Here is a 19,348-nt window from a genome sequence, read left to right on the forward strand (position 1 = left end):
CTTCAAGAGTTCTACCTAACCTCTGTTCTAGGCGATTCAGCATTTCTATTTTAATGTTTAGATCCTTAATCCATTTCAATTTTACTTTAGTACATGGTGAGAGATATGTCGTTTTAATCTTTGGCAAGTTGAAACCCAATTTTTCCAGCACCATTTATTAAAGAGGCTATCTTTCCTCCAGTGAGGGTGTTTGGCTCCTTTGTCAAAGATGAGGTGGCTGAGTGTGTCCGGTGTTGTTTCTGCATCTTCTAATCTGTTCCACTGGTCCTCAGGTCTGTTTCTTTGCCAGTACCATGCTGTTTTTAATCACAGTAGCTTTGACCCAGCTATTTCCCTGCTGGGTATCTTCCCCAAAGAATTAAAAGAATCATACCACAGTGATATATGTGCACCCATGTTCATAGCAGCACAATTTGTAATAGTTAAAACTTGGAAGCAGCCCAAATGCCCATCAACTGGAGACTGGATCAAGAAAATGTGGTTTTATTATAAAATGGAGTACTACTCAGCCATAAAAAATGAGAAATTAGAGACATTTATAGCTAAATGGATGCACATTGAGGCGATACTCTTAACTGAAATAAACAGGACACACATGTGTAAATACCGAATAGTTTCTCTAGTGTGAAAAACTAAACATGTAAATAAGGACTAAATGGTATAATAGATAATGTGAAATAGGAAGAAAAGGGGCAAAGGGGAAGGGGAATTAGGAGGGGTAGGGGAAAGGAAAGATGGGAATGGAATTAATATGAGAAAATGAAAAAATGGAAACAAAGTCTTTGTAAATAAGGAGGGATGGAGGGATTGAAGGAAGGGCAGGGGAAGGTGAAAAATAAGAACCAAGAGAGATTATGTAAAGGTGCACATTTCCAATGATGAATGTCATTATACTGTATACCTAAAGTGCACCAATAAAATAAAATTTTCTTAAAAAGAGTGGTATGGATTACACATTCTCACTTTCCCCCAGTATTTATGGGTACAGTCAATTAAGCTTAGCAACATTACACAGTAGTAACAGAGCTATTGAATTTCACATCCCATGGGGCTGTCAGTACATAGAGTCATTTTCCTACTGTCAGGGCATATGAGTTGGTCTCTGGATAGTGATAACACTACTTTGAATGTTTAATATGGAAACTCTTTCTATCCAGAGCATGAACTATTACAATGAGGACTATCACTGAATGATACACAGCTTCCTTTTTCACTCTTAACACAACATAACTAAGCTACTAAACAAATCAGGGAAGCATAGATATTCCTGAGGAATTACTTTCTTGAATTAAAATGGACTGTTAGCGACCAGGTCACTACTTCTGTCTGCTCTCTCTTTTTATTTAGTTTTGCTAACTCCTGCAATTTGTATTTTATTCATTAATTTATCTGACAAAAATTTATAAAGTACTTAGTGTATATCAGTAACTAGAAAAATCAAACAAGACAGCCTTGTTCCAGTTTTTATTAAGTTTATGTTCTTAAGGAGACACTCTTTGTATTTATTTTGTAACATTCTTTGAAATTTCCAATCACTTGGAACTCACAGCAACCTTGAAAGGAAGGTGGAATAAATAATTTTACTTTAAAGCTAAACTGAAAGGAATATGTGGAGAAAAAAACTACAGAGCATAAAGGGATAGCAAAGTTTGGTTCTCAAAGTTTATCCCTCAACCAAAGCCAACTGAAATTTGTAAAAATCCAAATTCTCTGGCTTCATTCCAGGCCTAGTAAACTGGGAAATCTATGATAGAGATCAACAATCTGTCTACCAAAATCTCAGGTAATTTTCATAGGTGCTTAAGTTTAAGAAACTCTGGTATAAGAGAAATACATAAGACTGAATTGAAAGACTATGCATTGGGTAATGAAACCTTGGGAAAATTACTGAATTGTTTGAACTCAGTTTATTAAGGAGTCTTATCCTGCCTTTTTCCTTAAATATACTCCAGAGGTCACAACTCAAATATCCACAAGCATCAAGTACACAACAGCAATGAACCAAGTTGATCAATCAAAAACAAGGTGAAAATACCCACTCTCACTACTCTTATTAAATATGGTTCTTGAAATTTTAGCAAGAGCCAATAGACAAGAGAAAAAAGGGAGGATACACATAAGAAAGGAAGAAGTTGAATTACCCTTGTTTGAAGATCCTAAAAACTCTACTAAATGACTCTTAGAGCTGATAAATGAGTTCAGCAATGCAGTAGAACTTAAAGTCAACATTAAAAAATTCAAAACCCTTACTATAAACTAATAATGGACTAGTTGAGAAAGAAATCCAGAGAGCAATTCCATTCATAATAGCTTCAAATAAAATTTTTTTTAAAAAACCTATAGATTAAGCTAATCAAGAAAGTGAAAGACCTCTCTAATGGAAATTTCAGAATACTGAAAAAAGAAATTAAAGAAGACACCAGAAGATGTTAAGACCTCTCATATTCATGGATTAGTGGAATTAATATCATCATAATGGCCATATTACCAAAAATGATCTACAAATTCAATGTTGTCTTCATCAAAAAGCCAAAAACTTTATGAAAATTCTTATGAAAACACAAAAGATCCAGAATAGCTAAAGCTATCCTAAGTCAAAAGAGAAACTCTGGAATCATCACAATACCATATATCAAATTATACTACAAAGGCATAGTAACAAAACCACCATGGTACTGGCATAAAAACAGACATGCTGAACAATGGAACAGAAAAAAGACACAGAACAAAACTCACCTCACCACAACCACTGAATTCTGGTCAAAGGAGCCCAAAAATCTAACTTGAAAGACAAATAGCCTCTCTAAGAAATGATGCTTGGAAAACTGGCTATCCACTTATAGAAGATTGCAACTAGACTCCTGCCTCTCCTTTGTACAAAAATGAATTCAAAATTGATCAAAGATCAAGTCATAAGACTTGAATCTTTCAACTTGATAAAAAAGCATAGGGGAAACACTTGAAGCCATAAGCACAGTTAAAGACTTTCTGAATAGAATTCCAGTTGCACAAAAAATAATAGGAGAATCCACAAGCAAGACTAAATGAAATTAAAAGGTTTCTGCACAGCAAGGGAAACAACAGAGTGAAGAAGAGACAACCTGAAAAATGGGAGAAAATCTTTACTAGCCACTCCTTCAACTAAAGAATAATATTTAGAATAAAAAGAACTCAATAAAACTTAACATGAAACAATCAAGTAACCCAATCAGTAAGTGAGCAAATGAATCAAACAGACTCTTCTCAAAAGAAGAAACATAAATGGCCAATAAGTATTTGTTTTAACTGTTCAACATTTTTAGACATTAGGGAAATGCAAATCAAAATCAGATGAAGATTCTATCTCATTCCAGTCAGAATGGCTATCATCAAGAATACAAAAACAATAAGTGATGGTGAAGATACGGGGAAAAGGAACACATCTTCATTGCTGGTGGGAATGTAAATTAGAGTACAGTTGCTATGGAAATCAATACAGAGGTTTCTCAAAAAAATAAAAGTTATCATATTTAACTATGTCATCTCTTGAAAATGGTCAAAGTACATTATGTGCATGTATAAATCTTCCAAAATGCAACCCACTCATCTTCATAACCAATAAAAAAAGAACTAAGAAACAAAATCACCCACACTCACACATACAATGGTCAAATATAAAAGACGAGCTTAAGTGAGCTGGCATGTAACAACTAGGTGCTGAGAGAAGAGTTACAGGAACTGTAGCCAACTTGAAACCATAAAACTGGAAAATGTTTCCGAGAAAACAAAGAAAACTGAATTTTGGTATGTGTGTAATTTATTACTTATGATCCAAAATATAACCTAAAAGAGTATACAAATGCAAAAGATAGAGACAAAGAGAGGAAGAAAAGCAGAGATTGGAACTGAGACAGGTGTGAGTTTAAGTAGGCCTGGAAGTCTTGCTCACTGTAAACTCTGGCTGGGGCTTTGATGTCCACCGGAGGCAACTAATACATCTCAGGGTCAACCTAGGGGCTGTGGTAAGAAGGGCAGAAATGGTAGACTCCATGATTAACTCCTGACATGATGGCCTTGATTGAGATCACAGAGCTGGATATCAGTAGAATTATATATATTACTGCCAGTGAAGACAACCAATTGTGTGTCGACTCGCAAAATGGAATAAATTTTAATTTTCAATGCTCTCACATATTCCTGCAGGGCCTCAAGGGTCAAAGGGACAGAATCCACCAAGCAAGGGATGAAATTCAGGCTAAAAGAGCAATCTCACTATGTTTAGAAAGCCAAATTCTTGTCTATCAAAATGACAGAGAAAGATTAAAAATATTGAACAAAATGTAATCAGAGTAGTATAAGAAGATATGATAAAAACAGGAGGCAGAGGTCCTCTCTTGATGAAGCAGGCAAAATTAACTAATAAAAATAGTGCAGTGAAACACTGAATAAGTTTTTTCTTCCCTTTTAGTATACTCCATAAGTATTCTCTTGGGCTTCAGAAGATAACAATTACCACAAAGTCAACAGAAATACACAGATGACTCTCAGCTCTTTTTAGGGCATCTACCAAAACTATACAAGGAAATATAGCTCTAAGTGTCTCTTTCCTTTATTTTTTAATTTTTAATTTTTTTCATTTTTTTGAGATAGAGTCTTGCTCTGCAGTTCAGGCTGGCCTTGAACTCGCTATGTAGTCCAGGCAGGCCTCAAACTACTGGTGATCTTCCTGTCTCAGCCTCCCCAGAGCTGGGATTAGAGACAAGTGCCACTATGCCCAGCTGTTTCTATTATTTTTACAAGAATCTGAATAGCATATGGAAAATAGGAAAAATGGGGAATTTTAAAAGAATCTCTCATTAATCAAGAATTCAAGTTCCGGAAGAGTACTTAGGACACTTCCATTGATACTATTTCTGCAAAATATAGGAATAATTAGAAGACAGGAGCTCAAAGGTCCCCAACATCAGGCAATGACAAGGGGATGAAAAAGTCATGTCTTCTTTGATCAGTACACATGACATATATGTCCTGAAATGTCACACTCTATACCATCATTCTGTGTAATAAAATAATTTAAAATACCTTGAATAGCAAAAGTAAAGTTATTCTTTTCCACTATTTAAGTTATATGATAACATGGGATTTAATTCAAAGCCAAATTGGGAAATTTGCAAATAGTTTCTACTTAGAGGTATTTCAGCATGCCATTACTTGTACTAATTATAACAATTTCACGTTATTATGGCAAAATGACCTGAACCAAAGGTAAAAATGACTATTTAAAAAAAAATTGTTTCTCTACTAACATGAGAAAAAAAATTCAAAAGAAAATTCTGGTACAGGTTCTGTTTTATGCTGTTTATTTCTTAACTTTATTCAGAGAACTCAGAATGGAAGACAGTTTCCCAGTGAAAAGCATTAACTCCCCATTGCAGTATTTTAAACCAGAGCTGCAGGTCACCCATCAGCAGACCATGAGGGTGGAGTATCCCACTGAGTTTGCCAAGGATCTCTGCTCTTAGTATATCTTCCTTTTTCCCAATATAGACTTTCCCTAATTTTTAATGGTTCAACTTATAATTTTTCACCTTTACAATGGTGTGAACACAATATGAATTCAGGAGAAACTGTACTTCAAATTTTTAATTTTGACTTTTTCTTGACCTAGCAATGTGATGAAATGTGGCTCACTATCTCCCCATGGTACGTAGCAGCAGTGAGTCCAAGTTCCCACTCAGGGATATGATCACAAGGGGAAACAATCGATATCATACAAGGTATGGTACTACTAAGCTGGGACAGTCTGTGGTTAGGGTTATTACATGCATTCTAAACGTCAATGTTTTCTGTTTACAACGGGATAATTGGGACATAATCTTGTTGTAAGTTGAGGGCCATCTTTCCCTGGCAGATTTGTACCTACGCCATACCTCTGGGGTAGCTTTCTAAATTATGGTAGGCAGAAGTAAATATTTTAACTTCCTTCCATGGCATTCCGTCTCTCTGTTTTGATATTTTCTCATCATTTATAAATTGTTTTTCAAGCAATCATCTAATTTAGACTAAGTATCTCAATTTATTTACCTCATCTTCTAATCCCCAGCATTTATTAGAATACTGTCCTTTAAAATTCTCACTAAATAACAGATTGAACGAATGACAGACAAAAACATGAAAAAGTATGATGTGAAAAGATGGATTTCACTAGCTCCAGGTCAAAGTTTCCTCTTTGTTATTACATGAATAACATAATCAGAACTTCCTAATCTACAATTTAGCTTAGTAATTTGTGGGTCAGTCTGTAAGATTCAGGTATATAGCCACATGTTGAAATTCCCATGTTTTATGTATGAAAAGATAGGTAGAGAAAGGAAAGTTATAAATTATATCACATTATACTGGAAAAGCAGTTAACTCAAAGGTTTCACCTCCCTTCAAGTACCATTCCACCAGAGCTTTCTAAAGTAATAATCAGATTTTTCCGGAACATATAGTTTAGCTTTTCACTAGGATCCCGGGGTTTGTAGTACTCAGATTTGCATCTGGTTTCCCACCACAAATGCAACAATATATCTACTCAGGATGAAGACTGATTTAAGGATGTGATTCTATTCAAATTCATTGCTTTTGATGCATTTAGTTCTATTTTATAGTAACTGTTTTAGCAGTAGTAAGCTGAGGAACACTTGCTCTTTCAACATAGTTGGTGCATCTTCTTTTCAATACGTACACTTTCAAAATGTATTCTCAAAATCATGCCTATTGTCTCTTCTGTTAGTTACTTTAATATATTTTGTCAAAACAATATTCCTATTTTTGTCCCTTAAGCGTGTATACATATGTATATGCACATTTCTACTGTAAATGCCTGAGCCACTAGAAAATGACACACAATTTGAACAAAAGGGGTGAGAAATTGCAGGTCTGTGTCATTTCTTCTGAGGAAAAATAAAGAAAATTGCCTGAAAAACACAGAAAAGTTTCAAGCAAATGTTCAGCAATTGCAGGAGGACTGCTGCTTCATAAGGCATTTTTCCCTATTATTTTTCATCTTTAAGTAGACTACGCAGCGTTCTGTTCATGAGTTTGTGTTTCTACTTTGCTCTCTGATCCACACTGAAAACCTGGTGATTGACCCTGCCTTCAGAAGACCTCGGACAGTGTCAAGAGAGTATGAGACAGACCCATTCCCATCTCTGCAAGAGAGTAAAGAACCAAAGGTGAACAGCGTAAGTCTGATTCTTAACGACGTAATGATACCTTCATTCTTCTGAATCATTCATGCCCTAGACTTAAGAATTCTAAAAAATAAAAAATAAAGTGTAAAACATAACTCCCCTACTGTGGGAAAAAAAAAGAAAATCTTTATTTTGTCAGCTTTAATTGCCCACATTCACTACCTTCTCATTTTGTTATATGAATCTTTCCGTGTTTACTGGTCAGGCCCAGCCACATTTACCTCATGTATCATTTTCTGATATTCCAATTCTCTCTGGTGCTTCCTCTAATGACAAGTCCAGTCTTCTGTTGGGACACAATTACACTCATGTTGCTAATTTCTTAATTTTCCTGCCTCTAGTCTATCTCTTTATTGCAAAGTATCACTTGAGAGTAAATGAGATTTTTTTGTTGTTTTTAAGCTTTCAACTGTCCTGCTGCTCAATTTCCAGCTGAAGTTATAATCTTCTGTTTGGGATACCACAGTTGATTACTGCAGAAATGACTGTAATACTCATTATCCACCATTTGTTGAAAGAGTGGAGGAAGGCTGTGATTAAATAAAAATCGGCTTGGGTTTTGCTTCAAACTTCGCCTACATTATTTTAAGGACTTAATCAAAATTTTGCTGTTGGTGTTTCTAAAGTTTTTCTCCTTCACTTGCTCGGTCAGTAAAAATATGGTGGATTGAATTATAAACTATTATTTATCATTGCAAGAATCCACAGTCTTTTCCAGAGAAGTTTGCAGCACTTTCCACCGCAGACCAAGTGTGCCCTTGCAGCTGGACATTATGCATAGTCGTGTGACTTGCTTTCGCAGATACACTTGAACTGTGCTTACGTGATGGACTTACAGTCTTGCACCTTTGCTGGCTTCATAAAAAGAACTTGTCCTACACTAAGAAGCAGGCCGAAAGAACAGGAGACAGATGGGAGCATAGTTAGACTTAATACGCAATCTGTCACCAATTCCCTGCTTTACCACCTACAACTTGTGAGCTTTCATGACTCTGAGAAAAAAATATTTAGAACTCCAGTTGCATCACCAACTGACACTTATAAAATACTCATCGAATGGGTGAATATATGTCATAAATGATCTGCAGAAATTTGGGACATTTCTCTAGAGAATCCTGATGGAAAGGCCAGGTGTTCATTTAATTCATTACTTATCACATTTATCCAGAGCTTACTGTCTTCTAGACACTTTACTGGAGCCTAGAAAACCAAAGACTAAAACAGCACAGTTTGGATGGCAACAGTCATGAGGCCTAGGAGAAGTCCTACTTGAAAATAAAAGAGAGCTCTGCATAATTACACCCTGGAACTGGGCTACACAACATCAGAATTTGAACCCTAGCCTATTGCATTAGAATTCTTGGGGAAGAATTCTAGCTGATTCCCCGATCATTTTTTTTCCTTAATTCTTTCACTCGTCAGGGCCTGAGAATTAGCACTCAGGACAATGTCTAACACATATATAAACTCAATTATCATTATACATCATTATAAACTCATTATCATTATTATTACTGTGATTCTCAATATCAACAGAAGCATTAGGAATGAAGCAGTCAGCATCTCCTTCAATTTGACTGGTGTAAAGACACTGAAGGCACAGTGCTAAAATCCAAGTGGGATTAGAAAAGGGATGAAGCAAGATTTTGTTCTTAAAGAACCTAGGAAATGTTCACATGAAAAGGGCAGTAATATGAGAGGTTGCAAAAATGGTACTAGAAATCATGTGATATGCACAGTATTCAAAACAATTAAAATAGATTGTTATCATGTCCACATAACCATTCCACTTGACCAATTAAGAGTTTTCACCTGTGTGGTGACATTTGTCTCAGTCACACTGAGAACATAGTAAATTCAGTTTTCGTTATAATTAGAGAGAATTTGTATTTTGATAAATCGACATATTTGGAGAATGAAATGATACAATTATTCAAATTATATTGACTATTCTCTAGTCATACTTCTCCCATTTGGAAATAAAAAATTAATTGCATCTCTACACCTTGCCTTACGTGTACATCAAACCTTCAGTTATTACTCATAAAGCAGTACTTATACCATATTAAGTTCAGATTAACCAAAGTAAATTACACATAACGTATATATGCAGAAAGACCCAGAATCAGCTTGTTAAAAAAGTTGAATATGAATAACGAAAGTAATCATAGAAAGATGATACACAGCCTAATAAGCACGTTTGCCTGGAATCAGGGAGGCCCAGTCCTGAGGAGCTGTTCAGGTGAGTGTGAGGGTGGTCCTTGTAAAGGCGAAGACGGGTGTTGGGGGCTCATTATACATATATAGAAGTTATAATCGTGTGTGTGCGTGTGTGTGCACACACGCACACAATATTGTAAAGGATTGTAAAGGGCAACTTGACATTATATTTCAATTTTAACATTTTGCTTACCCCTTGACCTAGATATGTAACTTGTACTTATAGCAGAAAAATATTTGTATAAGTACACCTATGAGGCCGTTCACTGCATCCATGTTTTGAGTACAAAGAAGCTGAACATAAGCCAGGTCTTCATCAATGTGGGGATAGTTACAAAGCATCAATTTATAGAAACTAGGGAGAATTCTATATAGGGAAGTGGAAATGTTTCCACCATTGGACAGAAAAAGTGGATTTCTAAAAAATATGGAAGGTGTTTGTTTATTTGCTTTTTTTTTTTTAGTTTTAAACAAAAGGTGTTTATTTTCTCACAGTTCTGAGACCTAGGAATCCGAGATTAAGGAATCAAATGGGTTGTTCCTTCTGAATGCTCCCTCCTTTAGCATTATTTCTTTTAAAAGGGCATATACAAAGTACTTATTCTCCTTCAAGATATGTATGTGTAAATGCATAGAAAATGGTCTTACAGGATAGTCACAAAAATGATTACCTCTAAGACATCTGACACTGGAGATTACTGAGGGACTTTCGGTATATTAGTCCACAATATTTTAATTTTTACCCAAATATTTTTGTTTGCTATATAATGAAAAACATGTAATTTTTGTTTCTGAGCAAAATGGAATGGCAAAGACTACACAGAGAATCTCTGTTGAAACAACAAAAAATTAACAAAGCATATGAAATAATTTTATGCTGCTGATTATTAGGCAATTGTGTAATCTGTGACAGATGGAAAACCCGTCAGGTGGAGCTCATGACTACCCGAAACTACTGCCTGACAAAGTTCCTAGGCTGCGGCACAAAGACAGGAGAGCCAGGCAAAACAGAGGATTATCTTCAGGGGCAGAGAGACAAACAGAAATTCTGGGAGAGTAAAGGTAGTTACTATAATTTAGTGGACAGGGGGTCAGAGGGAAAAGAACTGTATGCAAAGAGAACTCCAGTGGTCTGCTGATAGTTCTCACATATTAGGTGGATTTGGATCAGTGAATGAATGTGGGGAGCTTACTTGAGGCTAGAGAGAGAACCACTTGAAGGAGACGTCACATAGGAGGAAGTACAGTGGACTCTCAAGTTATGACCAACTTCACATGCAAACAACTTGGGTTAATTAGGTAAATGGAAGATTCATCCACCTCTTGTTATCTATTGGGTGTACCCAGGTAAATATCCAGATCTCAGCTGTACTTAGTTAGAACCAGCCCTTGGGAACTGATAAGAGTTCCTAAGTCAAGGGTCCACCATAGTACTGCTTTGATTCTTCAAAGGGTCAAGGTCATCTTCAAACAGAAGACGTTGCCACAGTAATATGGAATATTCACAAGATTGAACACTACTCTTGTGAACCTAATAAATCACTATAACAAGGGCCATAATGATGAAAATATTTCCAAATAACTGCATTCCAGAACAAAACCTAATAATATGTATAGGAACATATACGGAGAGCTAGTACTCGACAATGTAAAGATCACAAAACCTTTAGTCACAACAAAAATTACATTTGTCAGAAAATAACGAAAAGAAGCTTTTAAATGCAGCCTATTGGTAGGAATTTAACTGAACAGATTCAGGTGTTCTAATTTGCATATCAGGATAGTAAAACAGTTATAGAAATTATGTTCTATATGTATATTGAAAAACAAGTCAAGTAGGGACATGCCAATTATAAACGCTTAACTCATAAAGGTGAAAACGACATGCAAAAAAAAAATTCTCTGGATGGTTTATCAACCAGGTAGATATTACAAAAGAAATGCAGAACTTAGGAGCACAGCAATAAAAACTAAGATGAAGCAGAAAGAGAAGGAAATGTCTTTGTAAAAAAGTGAATGAACACAAGTGACCTGTCAGCTGCAAGTGGCCTAATGTATTTAAAAGAGGAGAGAAAAAAATTTGAAACATGAAGACTACATTTTTTCAAAATTTTGTGAAAACTCAACTTCAGATTCAAGAAACAAGATGAACTTCTGACCCAAAGGAAACAGGAAGACAATTATACCCATGTACATCATTGTTGAAAACCATTAAAATAACACCTTAAAAGGTAATCGCATGAACTGAGAGCGGTGGCTCATACTTGCAATCCCAGGACTCTGAAGGTTGAGGCAGGAGGATAGCAAGTTCCAGCCCAGACTGGACACCTTTTGAGCCAAACCTGGGCAACTTAGTAACTTACCAAGACTTTCCTCAAAAAAGGATAAAGACAGAAAGAGAGATAGAATCGGCCTGGGATATAGTTCACTGCAAAGGCCCTGGTCTTTTCACTGGTAGTGAAAAGGAAAAAAAATTGATAAACTTCTACACAGAGGAACAGAGAATGGTAGACTTTAGGAAAAAATGTAAGGTAATTGTACAGTAACATATTAAACTACTGCCAAAAACCAAAACAAAAAGCCTCCCAAAAATCTTGAATCCTAAATTGTGTGAAAATACCTTTAAAATGCTAAGGTGAAATGAAAACATTTTCTGACACTACCGTAAAGTTGAAATAATTTATTATTAGTACATATAAAATGTATACCATGTAGTTTAACCAGCCACTAAAATAGTTTCTGCTAATAGACCAACAATTACAATAAATGAGTTACAAAATGTATTCAAGTAATCCATTTATGGTCAGTAAAGCAAAACAAACCCTCAAAAAGAAAGACTACCTGGGGCAAATACGCAAGGGACTGATACTAGACTTAAATCTATCCATCTCAAACATCATACCAATTGTAAGTGTTCTAAATGCCCCCCACTGAAAGGATAAGAGTCTAAGGCACAAGCATAAACATCACCAAGACTCAAGATATGCTGTAAACATGAAAGATACAAGTCTCAAGATACAATTTTAAAGAGACACAAATATAAAAGCAAAATGATGGGCAAGCTGTACAATGCCAACACTAGTTAAAAGTAACCTATAAGAGCTATTAAAGAGCAGATAAATTACACTTTAAAGTTAATAATATTACTTATGGTAAAATACTTTTTCTTTTCTGAAAACACACATTTTTCAACTCACCAAGACATTTTTTAAAATTTTTTATCCACACAAGACGTACAAAATATGTAAAGCAAAAAATAGAAGAAAGGTGAATATATTAGTCAGAATGTATAATCAAGTATTATTAAAAAGACAACAGTATAGATATAAAAATGGAAAAACACTAACCACCAATGAGAAATTTATGGAACACTCCAGACAACAATAGTGGAATGCACATTTTCAAAAACACTTAGATACAATATTTGTGAAGACAGATTATATTCTGGATCATGAAAATAACTCTAGCAAATATGTGTTTAAATAATATAAATTGTCCAATTTGAGCTAAATAAAAATAACATAAATGTATTACACAATTTCAAATATATAGAAACCAAATACAGTAGACCCTTAAATTATGACCAGCCTGGCATACAAATAACTTAGATTAATTAGATTAATGGAAGATTCATCTGCCTCTTGTTATCTACAGCATGAACGCAAGTAAACCTCCAGATCTCAGCTGTATTGACTTACAATCAACCTCAGTTACAACCAGCCCTCGGGAACTGATTGAGTATGTAAGTCAAGGGTCAACTGTAAAGCATTTTTACATCATCTACAGGTCAAAGTACCTGTAAAAAAAAATCGTAAAAAATATATTGGGCTGAATAAAAACGAACTGTACTAAAGAATTTGGGGTTGCCAATTTATTAAAAAATGCTTACATTTTTAAAAAATGAACAGTCTTCAGTGAATGACTTCAATTTCTTCTTTATGAAAGCCCAAATAAGCAGAATAAGAAAAAAATTAAAAGGCAGGAATTAATGAAATTGAAAAAGGTAGAACAAAAGAGACAATAATGAAACCAAAAGCAGATTCTTCCAAATGATCAATATACTTTATACATCCCTATGCAGACTTACTACAATAAAAAGAAAGAATACATAAGATACTGATGTAATAAATGAGCCCACTGACATAGATGTAAATTTCCCAATATCAAAAGATAAGAGATTATGTCAAATATTTGAAAACTCTGACAAATAAGACAGATTTCTTAAAGGACACAAAGTATGAATGCTTAGTTAGAAATAGATAATCTAAATAGTCTTAGATACATACAAGAAATTTGTTTCTCTAGTCTTAGAATCATTGACTAATTCCATAAAAAACTTTAAAATAATAAATTCTGCATAAACTCTTTGAGAAAATTATGAAGGAGAAAATATTTCCCTTGTCATTTTTATGGACATCATCATTTTGATACCAAAACTAGACAAATACTACCAATAGCATTGATAATTATACATGAGGAAATTCTAAATAAAACTTTAGGAGTTGAAATCCAAAATCCTACAAAAAAGATTACATATCTTGGCCAAATAGAATTTATCCAAAGTAGGTAAGCTTCCTTTATATGTATAATTTAGATATATCTACATGTGTATATATATATGTGTAATTTAGATATACAATATTAGATATATAGTATTTGTATAATTTATATTTTCTGTATAATTTAGATATTAAACTAAAGAAGATGGAAACATTAAAACAGGTTACTAGATCAATAAGAGATACTTGAAAAAAATTCAAGGCCCATTTTTGCTGATAATGCAGCACAAATTAGAAATAGTAGGGTATATCCTAAATATAAAATGTATCTATGAAAAACGTACAGTTACAATGGTAATAACAATAAGGCAGAAGGTAAGCATAGCAACCTCAAAACTTCTATTCAATACTGAATATTTTTAAGATGTCAGTTTTTCCAAAATTAATCTATAGATTCAACATTATAATCAAAATATCTTTAGGATTTCTTTAAAAACTCAAAATAACTCTAAATTCATAAAGTCAAAGGGACTAGAATAACTGAACGCGATTTCTAAAAGAAGAGAAAAGTTGAAGGACATTTCAACATTATAAAGACACAGAACTGAAAAAGAGTATTATTGCCATAAAAATAAATGCATAAGTGGTACAGCCCAGAGTCTTCACAATCAGATCTTCACATATGATATACTTCCGGTTAAGAAAGGTGCAAAGACAATTTATTAGTGAAAGAATGGTCTTTAAAAAATGATGCTGCAGCCGGGGATCTAGCTCAGTGGTTCTGCCGCCTGCCTCACAAGTGCAAGGTCCTGAGTTCGATGCTCAGTACCAAAATAAATAAATAAAAATAAAATAAATAAATATCAAAATATTATCTAAAATGTACCAATGAAAGAAATTAAGCAAAAAAAAAAAAATGTTGCTGCATTAGTACAACCTACATGCAAAAACGGAATTCCAGTTCATGATTCATACATATATACATATAAAAATTAACTTCAAATGGATCACAGTCACAAATGAAAATTGTAAAACTGGAAAACTGTAGCAAAAAATATACAAGACAATTTTGTGGCCTTAGATATATATCTCTCAAATATGACATCAAAAGCATGATTCATAAAATGATACATAAATTAAAATTCAAAGCCAAATTCTCTTCAAAAGACAGAGACATACAAAGACAAATTTCACTCAGAGAAAATATTTCCAAATTATGTTTGATGAATGATTTATAGCCAAAAATATAGAGAAGATATTCAGAATTCAATAATAAACAGCCTAACACATAATGGGAAAAAAGATTTGAACAGATATCTCATTAAGGAAGATAAATGAATGGCTGATAGGCATATAAGAATGAGTTTAAAGTAATTATTCTTAGGGAAATGCAAATTTAAATTACAATGAGAACCTATAATATACCTATTAGAGTGGCCACAACGGGCAAAACTTTCTATACCCAGTGGTAGTGGAGATATGCTGGAATTACAGAGGATAATATTCATTTAATGCAAAAGATAGTGAAGGAAGAATGCAGGAACCAAAAGCACATGAGACAGAAAACAATACACCATATTGTGGAAACTTTCTACATCAAAAGTTAAGGTACAAACTGACTTGTTCTTTTAAAATGTGTGCTTCAAATTCTATTTAGTGCTATATTCCATAACGTAATTTACTGCCAATGATGACTGATTAGATCATATCCATGTTTCTGTTATTATAAACACTACTGTAGTGAACATCCTCATAGAGGATGAAGAGCTGGTTGTAGCTAAGTCAATACAGCTGAGATCTAGATGTTTACCTGGACACACTCTATAGATTAAAAGAAGCAGATGGATCTTCCATTAACTTAATTAAGCCAAGTTGTTCATGTCAGGCTGGTTGTAATGTGAGGGTCCACTGTACTCTCTATTTTCCTATTGTGTCCTCTAGGTAGTAATTCACAAATTGTTTATCTGTTCAAACCACTCCATGGCAGTATATATTCTCTCACACTGGCTAGGTGTAGGGGAACAGCACAGTCTAAAGAACTGTATATGATCCCACTACTCATTCATACTTAGAAAATATTTAGGTACCTTCCAAATATGAGCAAATCAAAAAACCTACCTGAGAAGCACTGCAATATATATTGTACTTCTATTCAGAATTATGTGGTGGCAAAAAGTCTTGTAAACTTCATAATGGCTGTCTTAGGAGAAAATTTCTCAACCTCAACATGTACACTTGTATTCACACAAAAATCTCATGCAGTAATACTACTTTTGGACTGAGATGATTGAGGTAAGACAAGCAATACTGACTAAATATACCACTACCAAGTACACTACTAGTGCTGTCATTTTTTCTAAGCTTACACTTTTAATAGTAAATTGTACACTAGGTACAGTGGACCTTTGACTTACAAACTCAATCAGTTCCTGAAAGCTGATTGTAGCTGAGTCAACACAGCTGAGATCTGGATGTTTACCTGGATACACTCTGTAAATAACAAGAGGCAGATGGATCTTCCATTAACCTAATTAAGCCAAGTTGTTCATGTCAGGCTGGTTGTAACGTGAGTGTCCACTGTACTATTTTCCTATTGTGTCCTCTAGGTAGTAAACGAGGTATATATTATGGTCTCTATTTTACAGATAATCAAATCTAGGTGCAAGGTACTAAAATAATTTTCCCACAATATTTAGCCAGTCAGGAAAATGATCAAATATTCAATCATTGTCTATTTGATAGAAAAGCTGATAGTCACTACTTTACTGAATTATCATCTGTAATGTCAATGCTTAAAAATAAGGAAGGCACTATGTAGAAGATGGAATGATTACATGATGAAACATTCTGTACACATTTGAAACATATTCATAACTCATTAAATCAAATAAAACTAAGCATAGTGATCTAAATTTTGTTCTAAACAGAGTGTGTAGGATAGGGCAGAGTCATTTATATATGGCTGCAAATCCAAATCATTTTTTCCTTTCATTTTACTCCTCAGGATGTAGGAACACTGTATCTGTATTTATTCTGGTTCTTATAAACCTCATTCGAGTCCTCTCTTCTCATTTCACTATAGAAAACGTGGAGATCATCAGTTCACCTAAATTACACAAAGTATGGTGGAGCATTCAAGAGACTGGAATGATGAGTGACTATGTAAAACAGCTGCTACCAACGTGCAGCAAGGATATGATGTGAATTAAGAACAAACCACTGTTTTGTAATCCCCTGAAGTTTGAGCATTGACACTGCAAGAGAACTTAGCTCATTCTACAACTACCTATTTTCTTCCTATGTTTACACATACACACACTTCACAGGAAATATGCACCAAAATAACATTCTTTTAAATTTTTGATATATTATTTAGTTCTTTATGCTCTTCTAAATTTTTCTGTAAAAATATCTGTTTCTTATGTCATTAAATTTTTTAAAAGTTGTCTATACATATTTTGTAGTTATTAATGAGGATGGACTCAATTCAGAAAGTTTTTCAACTGTTTTTGGGTAATTTTTCAAATTTTTTTCTCTCAGCATTATATAGGTTTCATATTTCTGCTCAGCCATTCTATTACTTGAGGTTTTTTATATGTACTAATCAACATTTATGTCCTTCTTGGATCAAAAAATTTTTCTTTTTTCCCCATGGTATTTTATTGACCCCTTCAACTATTACAACATTTGGTATATTTCAAGTTTTGTTTAAAAACTATACATTTTTTATTGACCTCAACTACATACAGAGATATTTTTATTAGAAACTTTCCTTATAGATTTTAATGCTTTATGTAAGTCCAAGTATACCTGTGACCCCCCCCCCGAATGCTCATGATTTATGCCCATGAACATGAAGATCTTAATTATAATTCTCACATTTTATTAAGGAACTATTCAAGTGCTATATATTGACAAGTTAAACATGAGGTACCAAATGAGAGGGAGAAAGCATTTCTTGATAAGGAGAAAGGTGAGTCAATACTGTATCAAATGGGTCTCCAGGAGACTCTTGAGAACCAGGTATTGATTACTAATACTTCTCAGAATCAATTAACTGATCAGTGGTATTTCCTGAAAAATTATTTTTAAATAATTTCTCATTGAACCAGTTTTTAACCATTTCAAGTCCTTTTTGCATTTATGGGTGTGCATTTATGTGGCTGTGTCAGTGTTTCTGTGTGAGGTTAAAAAAAACCATGGAATGAAAATATAAGGGATTACAATCAAGTGAAGAAAGCCATTTACCAGCTGGATTTCATTTTTCATGAGCTGGGACAACAACAAATAGCTCAACCTTGCATAATCCTGAACTCAACCAAACAAAACACTATAGGAGAACTCCCTGGTCTCTGAGCATCTTTTGGTTTACAGACAGTTGAAGAACAATAATCCTTCATCAAACACACAAATAATATCGGGAACTATGGGTTTTTGGTTTATCTGTATCACTCTATAGCTACCAGCACCCCAAAACAACTTGGGTCCACCTTCTCTAGAGTATCATACTACTGAATTTACAAAGGTCTGTACTGTTTCATAAGTAGAAAAGAAAGTATATCTTAAGGAAACATTTAATTGCAATCCTTGAAAAATTGGCTACCTTTTATGAAATATCCTGTTCTCATAAATGAGAAAAGGAAAAAATGGAAACAAAGTCTTCGTAAATAGGAAGGGCAGGGGAACGGGGGGAAAAACCGAAGATATACGATGTAAAGATAAAAATTCCCAATGATGAATGTCATCATACTGTATACCTAAAATGTACAGAAAGAAAGAAAAGAAAGAAAGATCCTGAAGTCATAGTTTAGGGGAACGGGTAGTCAGAGCTGAAGATTTTCTAGTAAATCTTAACAATAAGGTTTCTATCTTGTAAAAATATCCCCTTTCAAGGCGGGCATCTGTCCTTACCCTCTGTTTCACAAAATTGAAAATCAACATGGAAAGTGAGCCATTCTTCTCTAGTCTCAGAATCCCACAGTCACTTTAGTTGTCATTTTACCTTGATTTATTTTTAAAACCTTTGGCGAGCTCTATTTTACATCTTCTCCATTCTTCATCAGTGCTCTCTTACAGGTAGCCATACACATCAACAGAGCCTCCCAGATGGAACACAAGAAACGACAACACACAAACAAAACGTCCTTCGAGATGTAGTTTGCAAACTCTTCCTTGTTTGCTGCCTACTGTCTGCTTTAAATAAAGCACGAATCAGCTTCAATACCATGGAAATAATCAACACAGTATCAAAACCTGGAGTTTCTCGTGGAGCACAAATCAAAAGCTGTAGGAATCCAACAGCTGGAGCCTGTCTCATTATTTCCCTGTTCTTTGATGTGCCTTTCAGCCAAGTATCTTAGAGAATTACTTGCAAATATGTCTGTCTACAAATTCTACATTGCTTACATATTA

General features: G+C 34.2%; 1 long non-coding RNA gene across 6 annotated transcripts in view; it reads right to left on the reverse strand.

The window, feature by feature from the left end:
* Positions 1–19,145, reverse strand: part of LOC110344792 (uncharacterized) — a 630,580-nt gene extending 611,435 nt beyond the window's left edge. For 4 of the 6 annotated variants that reach the window (XR_015444644.1, XR_002387600.2, XR_002387602.2 and 1 more), the window contains exon 1: positions 18,939–19,141. This is a non-coding gene — a long non-coding RNA (uncharacterized LOC110344792). Of the gene's footprint in view, positions 1–18,938 lie in introns of all 6 variants that reach the window. The other 2 variants (XR_015444645.1, XR_002387605.2) reach the window with 2 other exon arrangements.
* Positions 19,146–19,348: the final 203 nt, after the last annotated feature.

This window comes from Heterocephalus glaber, unplaced genomic scaffold (genome assembly GCF_053883595.1).
Source record: "Heterocephalus glaber isolate CG9 unplaced genomic scaffold, H.glaber_assembly_v1.0 deba00001606, whole genome shotgun sequence".
Classification (NCBI taxonomy): domain Eukaryota; kingdom Metazoa; phylum Chordata; class Mammalia; order Rodentia; family Bathyergidae; genus Heterocephalus; species Heterocephalus glaber.